Source organism: Phoxinus phoxinus (assembly GCF_949152265.1).
Source record: "Phoxinus phoxinus genome assembly, chromosome: 18".
NCBI classification, from domain to species: Eukaryota; Metazoa; Chordata; class Actinopteri; order Cypriniformes; family Leuciscidae; genus Phoxinus; species Phoxinus phoxinus.
Window position 1 is genome coordinate 9926608 of NC_136893.1, and position 22865 is coordinate 9949472.

A 22865-nucleotide genomic window follows, 5' to 3' on the forward strand; every position below is an offset into this window, starting at 1 on the left:
GATTGCCTTATTTTTGTGGCAGGAGGAAGTTGCCTATTTTCCGTGCTGTGTTTGCAAAGGATTTTCACTAGGCGGACATAGATTTAGTGTTGTAGGAAACAGCAGGTTCATAAAGCTTTCTGTATTAATACAAAGATCTCATTTCTACATTGATGCAAATATAAATTTGAAATAGTTTATGATCAACTCATAAAACATTTATGTTTTGGCCTTCAATATTTTGGCTCATATTCTGTTGCTAAAACTCAAATGTATATAATTTTTGCCCATCTGTTCCGGCGTCACATTTATTCACAGATGTTTTAATTTTCTGGAAATATAGACAAGATGTGATTATTTATTTATTTATGTTTTAACTGCCAATAGACATTATAGTGCTAACATGAACACTGAATTTCCTTAGACCTTCGTTTCATCTCAGGACTTCCTCTGAGCTCGACTCATCTGTAGTTGTGGAAAGCTTAGTCTCGACAATCGCAACATTTTCAGGACTCCTTGAAAATTTTCCCAGGGGTCAGAGCACCGTGGGATTGTATATTAACAATTCATGGAGGAAGCGAACAATATTTTAGGATTACAATCATGCAAGTTGTTAAGCTTGGTTCAGTTGTTTATTGACTTTCAGTAGATGCTGACATGCTATTTCAGAACCCACTGTGCCACTGCATAGAAGCCCCGCTATCTAACAAAGCCATATACCTAATAATCTACATGAGAATGTGTTTTAAGTACGTTTATCACAGCCTGAAGGCATTTCAGACACAATGCATCAAACAAATAAGAAAAGATAACAAGCCTCTTAGATTTCGGTATTGAAAATGAAAATGTAAAATGTTTTTATTTGTATGACTGTGGGTGGAAAAATCAGAGACTGTTTGCTCCAGCTGTCCTTGACCTATAGGCCAGCCATTTTAAATTAGTTCATTTCTTTTCAGTGCAGCTACTTTATCATTTAATGGAAATGAGACGGTGACTTGCTTGATTTTCACATTTTATTTGTTGTTCGTGTTCAGTCTGTTGTGCGGCGCGACTCCCTCTGTGCGGAGGCTGCGGGGAGATTGAAACTAAACATTGTTTCACTGCCGTAAGCTAGAGGGATTTTGAATGACTGAGTTTCTCTAAGGAGATTCATAAACTCATAGCTCAGTGAAGGCAATGCAGTTTTATTACAATTGATCCCATTGAAGCACGCATGGGTTTCACACAGTAAGTGACAGGCATCAGAGAACAGGAGGCAAAGAAACCTTGTGTGTGCATGTCAAGTGTTTTTGGGGGTTTTCTTTCATTTTTTTTAAAGAATCTCCCCCTCAAATGAATGACATCCTCTCATGCAGGCGTGCAGGTAAAGAGAGGGATGAGGAGTGCTCTGGTGGGTTAGTGAGCCTGCCTGCCTTGCTCAATAATATCAGAAAGCCTGCCACAGCCACATACATAACTCACATGTCACCTTTACATCAATTTCTGCTCTGCCAAAAGTCCCTAGTGACAAATCACTGACGCGACCCTCTTAAAGGGATATTTATGAATTGAATACACTGCTTTATCCCTCTTCGTATTCTTTATAGAGTGACAAGTGGCTTTTTTGAAGGTAGAGAGGTATGGATCTGAATGACAATGCTGAAATAGACGTTGAAAGCACCAGCCGTTGAATGTTTGTGTCTTGTCAGATTTAGCTCTGAATGTTTTCCCTCTGCGGTTCTGGTAACCAGAGATTCAGTTTCGTTTTGTTGAATAGTTTGTCTTTGAAGTGCAAATACGGCATTGTGGGATATGGTTGATTGTTTGGCTTTATTTCCATGTATGATGCAATGCTCAGAGCAGTAAAAATTGAGATTTTTGAACTATGTATGTGCACTTGTCATTCAAAGGCTGTCAGTTTATATCAGGCATGCTGTGTGTTTGTACATATTTGTGGTCTGGTTTAGATTGATACAAGTGAACAAGAATATTGCTTCAGATCAGCGGCTGCCTTCCTAATGGAAGCTGATGGTTTAACGCGTTTGACCTGCGGTGTTGCGCTTGCAGTCAAAATTAATTAATGTGTTTTTTGGAATTGATTAAAAAATGTCAGCACTTATTGTGGAATGATGTCATATTCATCCTAGTATGTGAAGTGAAAGAAAGGTTTACAGAAAGAAATCAGGAACTCTGTAGGCTAATATTTCAGGAAGCTATTTTATGTTCCCCCCCCAATTCTTTTTTTAAAGGAAAAAATATGTAGGCTAAGTTGTGTTAATTTGTGCAAATGTCGCTCATAATGGGATTGATGTTCACATATAGCCCATGAAGAAGTTGGACAGAAGAAGATTTTTGCAGCAGTGCTTTTTACTCACCTAACTTGTAACTCTCTTCACAATAACACAGTGCTCTTTCTTTTTTTAATCCCATTATACTTACTAAATAAAAGTAAATTCAGTTATAAAACAACAAACCTAGATTCTTTATTTCTCAATCTGCATAAAAATGCTTGGAAAATGCAAAATCTAAACCCAATACAAATTTGAGATAATGAAATATAATAACATTACCCACTTTTTATTGACTTAGTCTTCTATGTATAACAAATATTTCTAAAGTAAATTATTGTAATAATATTATATTGTTTCTTCAACTACAGGCTCTTTTATGTCCCAGTGTTCTTTTTTTTGTATGAAGGCTACTTGGAAACTTTTTTAACTAAGATTTTTATGTTTCGCTACTTTGTAAATTTCTGTAATGTATAGATTTTAGTGTTTTATCCTTTTCACAGACTTTCAATGTATGAAAATCTATAAAATTAAATTTTAAAAGGTTTGATAATCTTCACCTTGTGTGATCCATGCAAATAGGTAAGACATAAGCTAAGTTTCCATCCACTTGTCAATCTAATTATCTGAAGTTCGGTAAAAAAACTCATGTGAATAAAGCTGGTGAAAGTGTGTTTCTATCCAACGGCTTTAAAGCAAATAAAAACCTGTGCGTAATGACGTCAAATGCTGTTTTGCGATCAAATTGGTATATCGAATTTATTTGAGACATTTTAAGGTGTCTCCATTCATTTTCGCACTGAATCTCACAACATTCAAGCCAACATTTGCGAACAAAGTTTTGCTAGACAAAATGCAATTCATTATTTATTCGGTAAACAACGTTTCCATCAGCGTTTATCGCATAAGACCGAACGTATTTCATTTGAGTCGATATTCATGAAATTCAATCGAATTTTACTGTTTCCATAAGGCATTTTTCATTCTTAATCACGTGTGGATAGAAACATAGCTACTGTTGTTGTTGTTGGACATTGTTCGTGGACAAAACAAACTAATGTGAAAAGTGTTTTTAAGAGTTCACTGTGTTAAAAGTGGCCACAGGTGAAGAAACATCTATTCATGAAAATGCCAAATGATATTGTAAATGTTGAATGAGTAAAAAGGGATATATGATCCTTAGTGAAGACAAGAATGCTTGGGACAACCTTTCCCAAAAAGCAAGGGCATTTGTGTGTCATGTGTGCCAGGCAGACACTGGGGCTAGAGTGAGTCACTGATGGCAGACTGGGAGGTATTAAGCAGTCTCATTGCTGCTGATTGTGTGACTCTTACTGAAAGTGACACCTCCTGTATTTCCTCTAAATCCCTCTTGCTGCTCTTTTTTTTGTTTTTGTTTTTTGCTTGAAATAATGTCTTGGTAACTATGAGGGTTCAATTTAAGTTTATGTGGGCAGGGCAGGAAATATACAGGATTAACTCCCCAATTTTGTCAGCTCACATTATGTTATGTGCTTTGTTTTTTACTCTCACAAAGTCTGTTGTTGTTTGATTTTCCCTCATATAACATGCAATTCTCCATTTTAAAGTGCAGTCAAATTCAGATGACAGCGTAACTTCTATTGCTGTCCAGACAAGTCAGGCTAGATGGAGTGCAGCGGTCATATGTGGGAGCCCATCTCCCCTCTACTGGATGTTTAGTGCTTTAGGCCATATTTATATCTGTCGTCTTTTCTGCGTGTGCATTCATAGGGAGAATGTTAGTTGGAATAATTTCAAACATTTGCTGGAAAGTTAGATAAACCAATCTACTCAAAAATAGTGAGATGGCAAGAGGAGGAGGTAAGCAGCATGTAGGCGGTTTAAAAGAGGTGATGTGCACAAAGGCATTGCTCTGCTTTTAAACTGTCAGAGTGAGATTTGAAGACAATATGGGTCAAGGAATGACAATTTATTTAACTGGAGCAACCACAGAACCACAGTCTTTATAACAAAGAAAACAGGCTTAACAATAAAGGCAGATAACAGATTTTGAGGCAGACACGAAAACTAATTAGGGGTTAGTTCTCTATGAGATCTGACAATGGCTTCCAGGAAAAGAAATCAAGGAAACAGGTTTGTTCAGGTGAGATACAGAGAGATCTAGTATCTGATGTTTGGCTTTTCTGACATTATCTGACATAAATTTATCCACATGTGGGGAGTATCATTGTTATTTTCAATGGGAACAGTATACCGTGGCTTTTGAGACAATTCCTTAAAAACCTCCTTCTCAGGTTTTTTTCACTAGGTTTTATCTTTCTTTTAATACATGATTTTTAATCTTTCAGCATGGACACCATATAGGGAGGACTGTAACCCTTGATTTCCAAACTCTATAGTTTGATTATAGTTTATTTGACTCTTTCAGAATGACCTCTATCAGAGTGTATCTCTCACCTAAATTTAGAAGTACGCGCTCTGTTCTGCTTGACATAGTCCTTCTCATGTTGAAATGGCATGTATGTTTAGTTGGCTTGAGAACCAGTGGGGTTTAAAAAAAGGATGATGACTTGTCAAACCTTTAAGATGGTTTCTCATCAAAAAAGGGCATCTAGCATGTGGAAAGTGTCAGCAGTACTATCAGAAGACCGAAAAAGTTTCTGTCTCTGGAAGGGACCCTCTGGGAGAGGGAGACAGGCAGGAAAGAGGAGCTAAGCTAGTGTGACTCTCAGCCTCTAATGAGTGGCAGCCACTAAAGACCTGTGAACCTTCTCTCAGCTCTGAACCGAAGCCCAACTGTGGGATGAGAGCGCATCAGCTCAGTCGCTCTAAGGACTTCTACACATTTAATGCCCTGTCATCAGGACTAATCCTCTCTGCCCGGCACTGCTGTGGCACGGTGCCCGTGTGCAATATGCCTCTGCTCCTGGTGGGGTGCCATTGTGGACGCACATGGTACTGGAGCAGCCCAGGGAGAGTCGTGGGCAGAGAGAACAGAATCTTCCGGTTACAGTCACGTCCGGCGGCAACGTCCAGGGAGAGGGTTCTGATTACGCAGGATGTGGAGAGGCTGGAAAAAAAGGAGAGGTTTGGCTCACTAGGCCAGATATGACTGCATTTCCCCCACCAAATCAGAGACAATATGATACCCCTCGTGAGAGTCAATGCACCTGCTGGAGAAAGCCATTTACTGATTAAATACTGATAAGAGCAATCTTCTGTTTTTGATTACAATGCATCGAAAAACCCTCCCGGTGCACAATTGTCCTGAAGATTACAATAGAGAGGTTAAATTCACACAAAATGCTTGTTAGACACATTAGTCTCAGCATTCCTCATTTAGAATAGGGAGTATCGTCTTGTGTTTGTGATGTGAATGTTGATTTTCCTTGCTTTTGTAGAGCTGTGTGTTGTGTTTATCTTTTTGTTACGTGACTGTCTGACCTGTTTTTCCACCTCTTCTTTAAGAAAAGTAGGAATATAGGTGATTTCACTTTTAAGAAGTCAGCCTCACACTTTACATTACCTACTTTTGATTAGTTTAGCTCCTCTGTTGGGGTCCAACAATAAAGGGAACGTCCTTCCTTTTATCTCTGTATCCCATCTGAATCTTTCCCGACCCCCCACTTGCCGTCGCTCCTGTGGAATCTGCGTCACATCTATTCAATAACAGTTTCAGGTCATGGCTTCAATTATATCCACATCACTCTGCTGTACCTTTGAACATATAATGACTGTTTTGTGAGCAAATACTGAACAAATAATAAAAGAGCTGCATATGAACAAAGGGAAACCTCTGCATAACCTTTGTGTTACTCGTTTGTAGTAGTAATTTGTAAGATGAGGCTGTGGTTCAGTTACTTGCTACAAGCTTGTTTTAGTGAAATTGCCTTGTCTGCTGATATATAATTAATTAGGCTTTGCACTGATATTGAAATTCTGGCCAAGAAGCCAATAATTATTTAACGTTATGGCCGATTGCAAATAAATGGCCGATATTATAAATAAAATAAATTAAATGGTACAAAGGAATTTAGACATTGAGACAATTGTACAGTATGGAAATGGATGATGATAAATGAGAAAACATAATAACATACTTGTGGCCTCTGGAATGTGGTTTTTATAATCTTTGGAAAAATAAGAGACATCAGTTAGAAAGTAACCCATTAGCCACTATTGGTGACCATTCAAAAGTTGCTTAATTTTGAAATTGATGTTTTTCCCCCCTGTTTGCTTATGATAGTTGCTAGCGAAAGGCTTTTATCTGTTGAGATTGAGATAAACGCTGTGCTAAGGCACAGGTATTATAGACGGCTTTCTAGTTTTAACTTCTCTTGAATTGGTGGGAACGAGAGGTCAGTATTAATTATCTAACATCGGCTGTCTAAATTTTCAGTATATAGCAGAATTAAATCACTGCTATTGTTCATAAATATTGTGCATTCCTATAATTAAAGTATATTTCTATGCTCATATACATGTGGGACTCCAAGTAGACAGTTGTTTGTTTGTGGTTAGAACTATCACAGAATAACACATTTTTCAGTAGCACAGTGAGGAGGGTGCTGCATCTTTTATGTGGCAGTCATATTGACTTCCAGTGTCATCAAATGCACACACTCATTTTTTCCTCTTGCTCTTCTTGTTTTTCTTGCAGAAAGTAAATATTTTCTTTATGTCAGTAGTGGCTGCTTCATAGTGCTCTTATTATGGATGCCAAAGTGTCTGACTAAAATCTAGCTTGGCAGAGATTTGTTCCAGAACTAGATGGCTAGCTTGCTGATGCATTGGCCTGTCTGTGCCTTTCAGAGCCTAGACTGCTTGTTATTTAGACTGGTAACCTCCACTTCTTCTCCGCCTACTCCTTTCAGTGCCTTCTGTATTCCTGAGGGCCTCCCTATCCCCCACCCAGACAAGCCTGAGCTCATTAGAACATTTCCCTGGATTAAAGTCTTCCTTTATGGATTACAACCGTTAAGATGTTTGAACAGTTCTCGTCACAGAGACACGTATTTAACTTTTAAATACTCGTTTGGCTGATTACCGCAGTTTGATGATTTTGGAAGCCCAATCGAACCCTAGTCTACCTGTGACTGAATTTTTATCTTCTTTTGATGGTGTAAATGGGACGTTCCTCTCAACTGTGACTAATTAAAATTACCCCGTATGAATTGCAAGTGTTTACCGAGAAGTTCATTAGCCTCTCTGGGGCAATCAGTGGAAATTAAAGGTCATGTTTGCTTGTTTGTTTTCGGTGAGAGAAATGCTTTAACATTTTTATGAACAGGTGTCTAAAGCATGACTTGAATTTGAAATGCAGTACTCATGGGCTTCTCGGGTTGAGCTGCTGATGTCTTCTCAAATGTTGGATTGGAGATTAAGGTTCAAATGCCACCTTCTTCTTCTGGGGAGCTCTATTTGCATAACTAGCTGCCTTTCATTTGCACACCAAAACAATTCCCTGGTATTTGTTGATTGATATGGATAGATATTCATTTATTTCTCTTTATTTCCTGTTGAATATTTTATAATGTTAGGATTGCTGCCAGTATTTCATTTAGACCATTATGATTTTGAAAACTACTTTCCTCTTGAATGAGACTGTTGATAAATTCTCCCACATAATTGTTTGTGTAATGTGTGAAGACAGTTTTCATTACTAAAATCAGATAATTCCAAAAAACAGAATCTTATTGTTGGTGTGAAGAATTTAGATCTGCACAATTCTGTGTTAATTGAGAATCATGATTGTTTTGTTTTAAGTAGAGTTCACGATACTCCTACGATTCTAAATGGACAAAATGTAACTAACAAAACTAAACAACATGTAATTTACTTAATTGCTCTGTTTTATACCTATACATGAGAACTGCTCTCTCTGGCTCTCAGCACCAGTGCAGATCTGAATGATCGTACTTATCAAAGTTTTTATAGATGTTTGCGTGGGTATTTGAATCGAGATCGCAATCTTTTAATAATTAATCGTGAAGCTCTAGTAGAATTTGTAAAAAAATCTTTCAAAAGAACTTGAAAATACATTTATAAGAGCCAATATGTTTGCTGCCTAATGTACTACTACTACTACTAATATGCTCATCTGTAACCACCTCCTGAATTCTATATTCTATATCATGTGCCACATTTCATGTTAATATATAGTCTCATGTTTCTACAAAGTGGTAACATTTAGAAAAAATCTAGCTGCATTTATAAGTATAAGTTGAATTTATGATTGCCAAGTCTGCCTGTACATTCAGTTCGCCATCATTCTGTGTCCGTAACCGTGTCGGCATGCAGTAGGAGGGCAGTTGTGTAGCCTGGGCCGAGTTGCTTTTGTCTGTAATGAGAACTTCCTGTGGGTCATTCTGGGGTCTTGAATGCTACAAGGACTTTGCAGTTTTCTCCTGGCTCTGAGGCAGGGGTCTCCAGTACACTCTGATGACAGGGGTCCCTGCTCAAAATTGCCTGACCTCTATTGTTGCACATACAGGTCACTTCACCTCCTATGGGAACTTCTAAATTGAACCCAGCTTGCGCTTTCATTTTTTATTGCACTCCACCCCACCTCCTCCTTTCTTTTCTCTTTTCTCCTCTCCTCCCCTCTCATTCTTCTCATCTTCCATCTTTCTTCTCTCTCCCTCATGTGTTCAGTGAGGTGCAAAGTTATTCAGGGGTGGAGAAATAGATTTCTACCTTTAGTTTTGAGCTGCCTGGCCTGGCTTTTTGCATGGTAGAGGACTTTGTAAAGGAAAAAGAATGCTGTTATAATGCGCTTATTTGCATGCTTGTTTCAGTGCATTGTTGTGCAGCTAATATTTACAAGAGTTTGAAAGTAAATGCCATTGTGTTCTCATCTCTCTGGATCAAATGGCAGGGGAACTGAGGTGCACACACTGAAGCCTGATGTATTATTCCATTTCATGGAGTCTGCCAGCCTAGCGCTCATACCCCGGTAATCCATACCCCTGCCGCTCACCCCCACTTGAAATAAATAGGATTGGTATCTGTCTCCCTGACTCTCAGAGATGCAGTGATTGATGGATCTTGTACAGGATTAATTATTGAAGCTAGCGGTTTCCTCTCACAGGCAAGACTACACAACACGGCAAAAAGCTGCCTGGAAGATGGGCGTACAAAAAAATTCAAGGAAATTCAAACGTTCGCCTATCATCCATTGACCTCAAATATGGCTTATCATTTGAAACATGTAAGTAGCAACTTTACATGACTGCTCGCTCTAACGTTAAACTAGATAAATGTGCGCTAGTATTAGGCACATATCCAGGTGTTCATCAAGTGTGGAAGCTAAAGTATTAGCGCGCTTACTGCATGACACTGAGGCACCGGCGCGATCACTTGCATTTTTTCCTGATAACAGCCGAATCAACTTAAAATACTCCTTTATTTTTGGTCAAGATAAGATCATTCAAAACTGTTAAGGTTTTTATTGTCAACTTTTATTTGTGTAAACTCACAATAACAAGAAAATGTTGTGCCTTTGTAAAATAAAGAAAACAAACAGGTTGTACTTTCTGCCGTCACGTAACTCTGCATATAGGCTACTTGCCTCACAGACATGATAAATACATCTATAGAAAACTTGAAATCTCTACTTTTAAATGAACCAATTCAAATAAAAAAAGAAATAGTCTCTGCTTATGTAGGCTAATCAATCCGTTCGAAAGGTGCTTTTTATATGTATAGGCGTGTTCACTATACTGTGGAGAGACGAGGCAGCATTGTCAGCTTCAACTTCCTTGAGCGTGGAATAGACTATATTACGCCTATATTAAACGCTTATTATGGTTTAGTATTCTTCTCAATATATATTTAAGTAATTCAATTAATATAAACGTATGACAAGTCGACTAGAAAAATCTTTAGTCGGGGACAGTCCGAGTATCAAGGCTAACTCCGCTTTCTTAGTGTCCTAGTTCTTATGTCCATAAGGTTTGGTCATGTGCTTTATTTTGTATTTCATCTTGGTCAAACACAGGTCCCATCCGTCCATCCCAGTAGGGGCTGTCCTTATTTAGCTGTTTCCCATGGAAGCCCTTCACAACCACACTAGAAGCGTTACTATGAGAGAAACCATGCTCCAACAGTATGGAGAGATGAGGTGCCAACTGCAGAGGTGATTCACAGAGATTTCGATAGACTCCCCCATTCTGGCGCTTTTCGTTCAGATCAGTGGGAGGGAAGTTCTAGCTTAATCACTGGAAGGGCACGTGAGCTCTTCTGCTTCACAGGATCCCTCCTCTTTTTCCCTTTCTTGTTATGTGCTGGGCTTTGATCTTTAAAGGTCCTTGAGAACGAAGAGCCAGCAGGCTGGGACTCTCTGCCTTTGGATTCCTGCCCATCCGCAGCTCCATCTAACGGACATCCCTGGACACAGCAGGCCTTCTTGTGTTTCTCACCCTTTTTCCCCTCTCCTTTTTCTGCCCTCTCTCTGCTCACACTTCAGTCCATCACCATCCTGATATTCTCTTCTCCATTGCACTCATTTGTTTTGAACCATGATATATGCATTTGCATTTATCTATCCTTTTTGTGTCGTCGCAGGGAATCATTTTTACAAATTCAAAGCGGCACTTTGCGCTGACAAATGCACTTCTCCCCTGTTGGCAAAATCCCTCTTCTAGAGTCGTGACAAGAGGTCGCAAGCATTCATTGCATAAGTGTGAAGCATTACACAGGGTTTGCCGAACAAGAACCTGAGCCTTGGCAGCACAGCGGGACTCCCTGGACTTGCTGCTAACTGGACTGTCATTAAAGTCTAAGTTTAACATTGTACTGATGTCACAATCTGCAGAGGTTTTGTCAAGGTAACATGATATTTGTCAGTTCACATTATTCCTGTTTTGTATTAATGTAGGTGGATTGCAAAACAAAGATATTTCACCTGCTGTGAGGGGTATGAGAATGGAGAATCTTTTTACACTTCAGGTATGGGATCTCCTAATACATTTTCTCTCGCAAAACTCTCAAGATCTTTCAGAATCTTCACATTACAACTTAGCAGCTTATGTCTGCAGAAATTCTTTGCTCTTCAGCAAGGTACTTAGATTATTGGGGTATGGAAGCCTTTGATCTATGGATTCATATATTATTAGACTTCATGTTACTCTGTGGACCACAATGGATGACACTGTCTGACCTTTACGGCTTCCAGCAATCCATTAAATCACAATATGAAAGGTCGCTCTTCATCGTTTTTATGCTCTTAAATGTTACTTCTGCCACATTGGTCAGAGTGTTGAAGCCCTGTGACAGGTGTCCTTCATGAAGGTCGGCACTTGAGTTTTTGTCCTACACTGCTAGATGTTGGCCAGTGTCCACCATAGATCCATATGTCAGTAAATGCCAGGCTAAAAAGGCTGACATGGCCATAATCGTTAATACCACCGCTTGCTACTCATGCTATATGGGATGAAAGAGCATAGTGATTGCTACTTACTCTCACAGTATGTACCTTCTCTAATTGTAGTCTGATTGCAGATGATCGAAGGTGCCAGACATCTTCACTTACTCAGGAGGGAATCTTTGCACACTTAAAGGTACAGTTCACTCAAAAATGAAAGTCATTTCTCAAAGTTATTTTTAGTCCTCCACAGGTTGTTGCAAACTCATGGCTTTTTTTCTTTTGTAGAGCACAAAAGGTGTTTGTTTTTTTTCTCTGAAGAATATCCTGGCCACTTTTTTAATATAATTAAAAAAGCAATTAGACTGAATGAAAAAGTATCTTAAATGTGGTGCACTATTCCATGTGTTCTGAAGCCAATACACAATGGATTTGATACATTTAAAGGGATACGTTACCTAAAAATGCAAACAATTATCAAAGTAATTTTTACTCGTCCTCAGACTGTTTCAAACTTATGACTAGTGTTGTCATAAGTACCATTGAGACTCCATGATAGGCGGCTGCTTTTAAACTTCCCTGTATGTAACGAAACAGTTTTGCTGACCACTGACATCCCTTCCATTATATTAACAAAAACAGGTGATGATTACCATATGCTTGAATTAACTTTTTTTTTTTGTCACACATCTTTCTTATGGTTCAAAAGACTTGGAGTTTAGAACATGAATCATATGGGCCACAAGATTATATTTTTATGCTGCATTTGTGTCCTTTTTGAAGCTTGAAACCTCTACTCCCATTCATTGTAATTGCATGGAAAAGAGCAACCAGTCCATTATTCATTTATCCTATTGTGTTACTCAGAAGAAAGAAATTCATACAATTTCAAGTTTGGAACAACACGATGATGAGTAAATGTTGACAACATAACCCTTTACTATATCAATCTTAATCATAAGAGCTAATGAAGGGCATTAAATCACCAGCTAAAATCACCAGTGTTCCTTTTGGTTTATTCCAGTTTTTTTAACCTGAAAATCTGTTTTGATGAATGAAGTAATTATTCAGATGGGGAAACATGCCTCCATGCTTCTTAATCACTTTACATACAGATTTTCTTGATGAAATCTAATTAGACTATGAATGCTCCTTTCGTTTGAATGAACCGAAAACACACAGCCCCCTTAGCCAGAGGTACACAGTTGCAGCGTGTTTACATTTTTGTGTTTAGCAGTCCTGAACACAGGACCTTCTTCACATTTAAATGAATCCAGAATTGACCCACTCAACCAGGAAATAGCTCTGATTTGTAAACGCTTAGCTGTGAGATTGAGGCCTTGGATTCCTGTCTGTATTTTACTTCCACCTCGGACCATGTGGTAGATGTGTATTTCAGAGAGAAAGGCTAAAAAATTGCATTTCTGTCCTGTCTCTTGTCTGTCTGAGAAAATAAAGACTGCACGGCAGACTGCAGAATAGGTTTGGTAAGCTGGCGTTGCTGTGTCTCAGGGACACTAGCAAGATTCACGAGCACATGCTCTGCCGCCAAAGCCAGAAAGGTTGAGGTGTCGACGGGGTGTGTTCGGGTAGTTCATTAAAATGTGCCCTCTCCTAACCCCTTTTCTCCTTGCAGCCTGTCCTTTAGCAAAACCTTGAGGTTCCATTGAAATTCCGCCGAGCTTTCCTCTTTTGAAATATCTGTTGATGAGGTAATGCAGGGCTGCGATAGCTCTCTGCTCCCTCCGCTGCTGAACATTTCTCTAAGTCATGTTTACATAATTAGCGAGCTCTCAGAGAGCCTTGGCAATTTTTAAAAAATGAAAGGAGCTAGTTAGTAGTCCACTCGATGTGTCTCCCTCTCTGAGACCACTGTGCTGAAGATACGCAGATATGCATACATTCAAAAAGCATGCTAACATGCAAAACCCAGCTCCTCTCTGTTTGCTAGCAAATTTTCACATATATTTTATGTATTGAAACCAACGTTTATAGTCATTTACATGTGCCGTATGCTATGCTGTGGGATTAAGTATTTTGTGTTTTTGTATGCATGAGCAAGTAGCTTACATAATGAGCTCACAGTGTTTTTCCTAAAATAAATGACTGAGCCATACTGTTAATAATTATAAATTGATTTTTTACTTATCAAGCCTGTCCAGCGTTCCTCTGTGCTGCTATCAGCCTCTGAAATGCTATTGTTTCATTTACAGCTTCTCTTACAGTAATTAGATGTTTCAAATTTGTGAAGAAACATAATTAGTGGCCATTCATTCATGAGGGCCCACACTGCTGTTTACGATGGAGATGTGTGTATTAAAGTTATTTTTGACATAATGTGATTAACCATTTTAGTAGTCCATATAAGATTGGCAACAGACAGTGTGATGCTGTTGAGTCTCACTTTACCCCGTTTGACCTCATCGCTGAATCTAAATTATGTAACCAACTTCAGAAGCTGTGACACTGTTATATTAGCCTAGTTATATGCTATCACACTTTTGTCACATTTTAATACATTTTGTACAGCACACAGTTACAATAAAGATTGCTCATTTTTTGGAGTTCAGAATTTGCCCGTTTAGAAGAGCTTTCTCACCAAACATAGAAAAAACACTCTTTAATTACAAATGTGATGAGGGCTGTAAATCTCTCTCCCTCTCCTTTGGTGTTGTCTTGAGAGATGAATCAGCTAAAGCGCGCCGGCATCCACACACAAATCTTCATTAGATGTGGTTGATAAACCATTAATCCATTCTTTCACTCTCTTTTATTTCTGTGGCTTTTTTTGGTCCACTCACATTCTGAATTTGAAACAAAAGAGACCACAAACATTATTCAAGATAGACACCATATTTAATTTAACACAGATGAAAGTGAGACTGTAAGGGATAGATCTTTTGAATGGGTTGCCCTGTTGTGTACCTTGGTGTTGCTCATTTGTTGGCTAAATACTGAAAATAATTATTTCCGTAAAACATGGGTTGTGACAATTATATTAGATGTGCTACAAGACCCTAAAGGGACTGTTAAAAGTCAGTCATCATTTATTCACCCTCATGTCATTTTAAGCCTCTATGACTTTTTTTGTCATTTTAAGCTTCTAGTTAAAATTGTGAAATTGTCCATACTACCTGTACACTGCACTTGCATCAGGATACAATAGTTTTGTATGGTGAACAGATATAAATTTAATTCTGTTAGTGTTATAATTTATTATGAGCATTCACGTGAGTCAAAGTCAGACATGACATTTAGGCTACGTTCACACTGCGAGCCTTAGTGCTCAATTCCGATTTATTACTCAGATCCTATGTTTTTTGTATAGCTGTTCACGTTGTTTTAAATGTGCCCAATATCAGATTCCAGTGTGAACAGATCATGGTCTTGGACTGACCCTCATGCGCAAAAGAATGATAAAAAGACGTTACGCAGCACACTATCATACAGAAGTAAACACGGAGTAGCCTACATTAAAGTAAGTAATTACGTGTTTATAGTGTACATTTTTCAGAATTATGATCGATGTTGCTCTAGGGACGTAAAATTCATAAAACCTCCACAGCCTGGACCCCCATTTTAATCATATGAAAAAGAGTGGCCAGTACACTCTTCAAAATTTAGAAACATGTTTTGTAAGTTTTGAACAATTTGAGTGGAAGGGAATGATGAAATTTAAATTTTTCAGCAAACTGTTGAGCTATTTTGGTTAGTTTAAGCATTCACAGACAAAGATTCTTGATCATACATCTTTGATCTCTAGCGTGCATGTGGATTTGTGTGTCTGTGGCTACTCTAGTTTGTATTCTCTGAAATTGTAGTAATGATCAGCTTTCCAAAAATGTGAGATTTAAATGGAGAGTAATGAATGCTATATTTGATAAACAGTATGTAACTCGGATCACAGAAGGCTGTAATTTGCACTGTTTGTAGATCCTCGATTCATTCTGTATCTGCACTTCTTGCATAAGGGTCAGTGTTTCATTTGTCCCGCTGATAGCTTGTTACGTTTTCTCTGACTCGCATGAATAATGTAAAATCAGACCATTTTCTGCCCCAGAACCAGATTGTGCTGCAAGTTTATTTTCCTGTCAAGTGGCTGGAAATATTCCTCCCTCTGTTTGCAGCTCCAGCAGTTTGTGAATTTGATTAACCAAATTGCAGAAATTTCTCAAACATTTCCAGAAAATTGTCACAGATAGAGACACTGGGAGATGAAAACCGCCTGTGTGTGACCTTGCGAGAGGCAATCAATGGCCTTTATCTTGCCCAGTGCATTATAAATCCTACCACCGGTGTGGTCAACAGGTCCTTGTAATATATTGACCTGTGGTGCAGCAATTTATCAGTTTGTCTCTGAGGTTAAATAATTTAGTTTTTCAGCTCAGGCCTTACTTTCTATTTGTTCCTCTTCATTCCCGGAGTTCCTCTCATCAAAGCTAGCCATGAGTTTTGGCTGATTCTGATGGATTGAAGTTGCAGATGTGGCGTGAATAACAGAAGCTCTTCTCTAATCATAGATCTCATCTGGAGAGGAAACAAACATTGCTGCCTTTGTGTTTACCTCTGTAAATTCTGCTCTTCCTGTGCTGTTGTCTGTGTGGACGTGGGCCCTGGAGTTATAACTTCTTGAATCAACACAAGAGATCAGAGTATGCATAGTCGGTGGAAGAAATTGCTTTCATTTACTGCAGCAAACTATAGATTTTTATGTTCTGGCTCTCCTAGAGTTAAAACTAGCACCTGAAGGCTCCCTTTTGCTTTTTAAATTGGAGTAATTGAATGTAAAAAATACCGTGGTGATTCTGTTCTCTTTTTACTTTTGACAGGTGTTGATTTATTGTTAGAGTATGTATAATAATAAACAAGTGCCCGTGGCCTTCACATGAGACATGTGAGAGTTTATGGAAGGTGAGATGCGCTTGACATACTTAGGAAAGAAATCCCCAGTGTTTTCCCTCAATGCCAGCACCTACTTTAAATCAGTGCTTGCTTGGGAGCAGACGTAAGCCCAACATTCAGAGATGCTCTTTACGAGTGTTATGTCCCTTATTCCTGTTCATCTATTTCATTATCACTTCTTGAGCAGGACGGTAGCAGCCAATACTTCTTCAAGCAAGATATATGCAGTGGGGAATTAACAGGAGATTGATGTAGTAGATACCAAATACCCGACATGAGAGGATTGAGTGGGCTTGAATAAGAAATACACGGCGAGGACGTGCCAAGGTCTGTGCTAAACCTTGAGCCAAAATTCCCCTCAACTAAACTATGCTCCCTGAGATGAAAGACAGAATTGTTCTGATATTCTGCTCAAAGCCGGCTATCTCCAAACTCCAAAGGAACACCTGGAAATCTGCAGGAGAAATATGAGCATGCACAAAAGAGCATTGTAATGCATAATGTATCTTAAGTACTGTTTAGATGTTTATATAAATATCTGCTTGTGGTGTTTAGTGGTTAATTAATTTAGTTAATTTATTGTTTGTCCATCTCCTCATTTAGCACATTCTAAAGCATCTAAAGCCCAATTTGAGGTCTGTTCTGGATCTTTGTGTATTCATCATTTAATATTTTTTTACAATTTTATTTATACAGATATAATGTAACTTGTTTTAATAATGGGGATTTTTGCCTTTGTTTTATACTGTAGAGACCAGACAAGAAAATAGGGTTGAGAGAGGGAGTGTTGTCGGGAAATTACCTTTCTTTTGTTCACAGTAATTTCTTATTTCAGTGACTAGTTCTGTTATTTAATTGACAGTCATGAATAATTATTCTATGAAGACTTTCATTTTGTTGACCTGTGTAATTGTGCGCCGGATTTCACAGTGAACCGAGCCAAGAGGACCAAGATGCTAGTTTCTTCACAACCTGTTAACACATCATGTTTTCCCGCTGCCTGTTTGACAGGGTGACTTTTTGAATGACTGAGCCAAGCTGCCAATACTGTGTAGATGAGAACTAGCTCGCAGACGAGGCAGAACTCCATACCTCTGTAAATGGCACCATCACACACTCCTATTAAATAGACCCGGTGCTGCTAAAAGCCGGCGTAATTGCTGCACTTTTTTCACACGTTCCCGTCAAGGCCAAAGGGTCTGGCAGAGCCTGTAGATTAGTCTGTGCAACACATAGGCACAAATGATGTGTGAACTGATGTTTGATTGGGTGGATGGAGAGAGGTGTTATTGTCGGAGGTGCTTATCAACACATTTACTGCGTGGTCTCTGAGTCTCTCTGTAAATATTAGTGCTTTTTAATAGCTGGCCTCTGACTCCAGTGAAGCGTACTTTGTTATTAATCCTGCGAATAAGCTTAATGTCTCCGTAATTAGAGGAAGGTAAAATACTCTAATGCAACAAGTGAATGTTTTTTAGGTTATATGAAAGAACGCACGGTTATGAATGGTGGGCTGTCGAACCACAGGATATTATGTCTGGAAATAAGTCCTGCATTATTGTTTGAAATTTCTCTCCACTTACATACAAGTGCTGCACTTCAGAGAGAAAATGTCCTTAGGGTTTCCTGTTACAAATGTTGTTGCTTGAAACATAGCTTTCAAAGGCATTTGCTTGTTTGTTGACAAACAACGGTCTCGAAAAACAGCTCCCCCAGGCACTACGGCAGCAAACCTCTGATTTAAACCGCAAATATCCCTTCTCAGCTGTTAAGAATGATAATCTGTTATATAGGGAGGGGATGTGAATTTGAGCTCCGTGTCCTCCCTGAGTCAGTCAGGCATGTTATCTGATGTGGATGCTCACCGATAGACTGGAAATTTTGGCTGTTTTTCGTGTGAACCTCCCTCACAGGGTGGACTACCATGTAAATAATAGATACCCTTGGGTGTGAATCACACACGAGATAACCTTCAAGACAGTCATGGATCAGCAGTTTCACATTAGTTGATAGGATTAAGTCAAAAATATCTACAGGAGTCTCTTAATAGAAAAGACAATTGAGAGAAGAATTGAGAGGTGTGTTTGGAGCGAAGCGGGAATGACGAGGTGGGCTGGTGATATTTCGCAGTTTTGGACGGAAATCAATCAGTTCACACTATTATTTGCTGCTAACTTTATATTTTTACATTTTGTATCTTTAAATTTGTCCTGCATGAGTCCTAGCATATATTGTTATACACAAGAGTGGGATTGCTATCCTCCCATCTGTCCATCCAGCGACCTGTACTCCAAACAAGCTGTTTCTCTGTCCTCTGAAAACTGGACCCTTGCTGTGTCGCACAGCTATGCATCTCCATTTTGCCTTTCTCTATGCTAGATAAGCACAACAGATGCTATAGAGTTTTGATTGCAACATCACAGCACTGGTTTTTGACTGAATCACTCTGACAGAGAGAACACTACTGCCTTATTCCTGAAAGCCTATCTTTGGAATAATATACATTTTTGCTTGAGTTCACAGAAGTGACCCCCAAACTGCACTAGTATGTAAGTTTATGGCATAACATTTGTGTCGTACAAAAAGTTTAGCTAAAACCTTAACATTTGTGGTTTTAACCCAGGCCCACACTTATTCAGATTGCTCAGAATTTAGCAGAAAATTGAGGTGAATTGGAACAGCAAACCTTTGCAAACTTGTGTGTTTATTAAATATTTCTGTTAATATGAAAATGTTTTCAGCTACCAATAAGAGTGTAATGCTATCATATCTGTTGAACCTCTTTTATCCTGTTTAATCCATGGAATTTACAAGATTTTCCACACAGTGTGAAAAGACTACAGATTCTTTCTGGGCCTGGTTTTAACACCATGAAGTCAGAGGTGTAGGTTTGTCACACTGTCAAATCCTAGTGCTGATTTCTTTGCTACTAATAACTATAATCTGATGTTGATACGGTTCTTATTATTTCTAGAATGTTCTGAAGGTTTCAAGTGACCTGTTGTAAAATAGCATGTTTAGTTAAGGGTTATTTAGTGAAGCATAAATCTCTCTGTACACCATAAAAAAAAAGACAAATCTAGGAATAAAATACCCATGTTGCGAGCAATGGGATAAGTGATTGCAGCAGACGAATGATTACAATGAGCATGAAAGTCTTGCTCTCATTACTCAACCATATATGAGATATACTCAGGGCGGCATTAACGTGACTTTGGAAGAGGAATTAGAGAGTAATAATTCATAAAACTGTGCAATTAGTACAAGCAGCTGTAACACGGTGACCCCCATTCATCAACACAATTGGTCTTGCGTATTTAAATTGTGAAGCAAATTTATTTAAATGTAATATTGGTTATACAGTAAAGCCTGACGGCTAGATTGCAGATCATAGTTCAGAGAACATGCATGATGATGAGGACCACAGCGCTTTTTTGGTCTCCTGGTGTAGAGCTCATCCATGTGAAGCTTCTTTGCTCCCGGGCTCCTCTGAAGGACATGGAGACCACAGGCGGTTCCCCGCTCAGGAGCAGAGAGGCTAATCCAGGGTCTGTAGTCAGCTTTATTAAAGGAAGTGTAATTAGCCACCAAGGAAGGTGGGCGAAAGGAGAGACCTGCAATAATTGAAGTCTGTAGAGATGTTGTATGTGCAACCTGATGTCCTGTTGTCTTGTATAGCATTGGCTCTTAAGGTCACCCAGCCTGGAGGGCAGAGCTGCAAAAGGTTCAAGTGTAGATTAAATGTTCCTCCCCTGACAGTAACAAACCAATCCTCAGATTCTGAGGCAAAAGAGCACAACCCAGTATATGAAACACTTCTGATGCTTTCCTTTCTAATTATTCCCTAGCATAAAATACGTTCAGTAGAAAATAAATGTTATCTTTTTTTCTGTTTTCTATTATCAATGTTGAAAACAGTTGTGTAAAAAAAGAAGAAGAATAAAATCTGGATTTTTTTGATGAATAGAAAATTAAAAAGAACAGCATTTATCTGAAATAGAAAGCTTTTGTAACATTAAACACTACCTAAAGTTTGGGAACAGTAAGAATAAAATAAAATTAAAGGCATTAAAGAAATTAATACTTTTAGTCCGCAAGGATGCACTAAATTGATCAAAAATGACAGTAAAGACATTTATAATGTTACAAAAGATTCTATTTCAAATAAATGCTGTTCTTTTTAACTTTCCATTCATCAAAGAATCCTGAAAAGAAATGTACACAACTGTTTTTAACATTGATAAATGTTTCATGAGCAGCAAATCAGCATATTAGAATGATTTCTGAAGGATCATGTGAAACTGAAGACTGGAGTAATGATGCTGAAAATTCAGCTTTGCATCACAAGAATAAATTACTTTTTAAAATATATTCAAATAAAAAATAAAGTTATTTTAAATTGTAATAATATTTCACAATTTCATTGTTTGTTTTGTATTTTTAATCAAATAAATGCAGCCTTGGTAAGCATAAAAGCATAAAAACGTTAAAAAAATGTATAAAACGTACCGATCCCAAATCCCCCCCACACACACACGCACACACAAACTTTTTTTTCTGTTCTGTAGTGACAAAAAAGGCATCAGATGTTTTTTTTTTTTCCAAGACCTCTTTTTTTTATTCTCTTAGCAGGCTTTTTGTAGGAAATACCCAGAGTGCCCCTAAATTCAGAAATGAAGACTCTGAGCTATGAAACAAAGGCCTGATTTGCCTTAATCATCATTTGCTCTGGAATGGAAAATCAATGGCCTTTGATGAGAGTGTTTTGCAGTGTGACAATGTGAAATGTGAGATTGGATGTTTAAAACGGCTCCTGTCTTTGTTGTTTTCGTACTCCATTCTTTTAATGTGTGGGAAGTGTTCCATCTATTATGGAGCGCTTGTCTGTCAAGGAAATTAGTTTCCTGGAACTTTGAACAGAGGAGAAAAAAAACCTAGAAATATATATTTTTTTCATTCTTTGTTGGAATTGAGCTTAACTCAGGAAGCTTGGCTTATGCAACAGATGGGATAAATGTGTCACTCACTGTCAGTGACAGTCCTCTGAAGTAACACTTGATTAAACCTACTTTGCCAGTCTGGAGCCCAAATATAGACAAACTGCTCTGGCTGTTCTTATCTGGGCTTAAATTTTAAGAAGCATTGATGTGCTGGTGTGACATATTTAAAAAAAAGTAACCGCTTGACTGTTATTTTGATTTTAAAAATCTCTTTAAAAAATCTCTTTTATTTATAAAATGTATCTGAATATTGACTGTTTGACAAATATTACTTAGAGTACATCGATTTCTATATTAATGTTTCTGTAAGGGTTCCCATGGTCATTGAAAAAGGGCAAATGTCAAGGAATTTTAAAGTTGTGATTTCCAGGACTGGAAACATCATGGAAAATTCATGAATTTTTGTAGTGAATAAAACTTTTCCGGGTATGCTATAAAAAATGTCACTGTTTAGGGAGAGGGACCATGTGATGCATTGGAATATAAGGACATGTATTGGCTACTGACATTTGTATGATTAAAGTGTAACAGTTCATATTTATAAATTCTAAGAATTAGTACCTGACATACAAATGGAAATATGCCGCAGCTATTATTGAAAATCCACATCCAGTAATCAAGAATGACAACTGTGAATGGTCGATAGTGGTGGGAACTCTGTTAATTAACTGCATTTGTCATTTAGATTCGATCACTTGCTGGCATGTGAATATGAATTGAAAAAAATAACAACACCCCCCCCCCCCCCCCCCATGCGATTAATTTAGTGATTTCATAATGGTGATTTTACAACATGTATGATTTGTCTTTTAGATGTTATGACTGTTGCTTTTAGTAGCAAGAGAGGCTGATGTGAGGTAAATGAATCTGGTCTCTTATTTATCTCCTGTATTTGACACACAGTCTGTAGTTTGTTCTAATGATGCCCAGCCTGATGCTACTCCTTCCACTTAAATGTACAGTGGTTCACTGACAGTTGGAGGTCCTTCTCCAAGATGATGAGAATTGCTCTTTTGCTTTTTTCCTCCTCCCATTCTCTCTTTGCATTCTCACTGTTTGGATAAGAGATTAGAGATGAATTAGTAACAGTTTTATTATGGCAGTTCATCTCCTCCAACGAATAGAACTTCAGACTTCTCAAGGTCAGTTGGGCCAGATTTTTATTTATTCTTGTCACATTGCTTGGTATTATCAAGGTAAGAACAAACAATGAATTAAAAGTAAATTTGTGTCTCTCTCTCTCTCCTTCCCCAGACATTACATGCCCTTGTCCTCTGCTTGTTGATGCCGCTTTATTTATTTATATATTTTGGAGTATAAAAGTGTAATTTTGAGAGAATTGCATATAATAACCCCATATGATGGCGAGAA

At 38.2% G+C, this 22865-nt stretch overlaps 1 protein-coding gene across 3 annotated transcripts in view; it reads left to right on the forward strand.

Annotated features, from left to right (window-relative positions):
- The window catches only part of camta1a (calmodulin binding transcription activator 1a), a 364067-nt gene that overhangs the window by 33318 nt on the left and 307884 nt on the right, over positions 1-22865 (forward strand). The window lies entirely within an intron of this gene.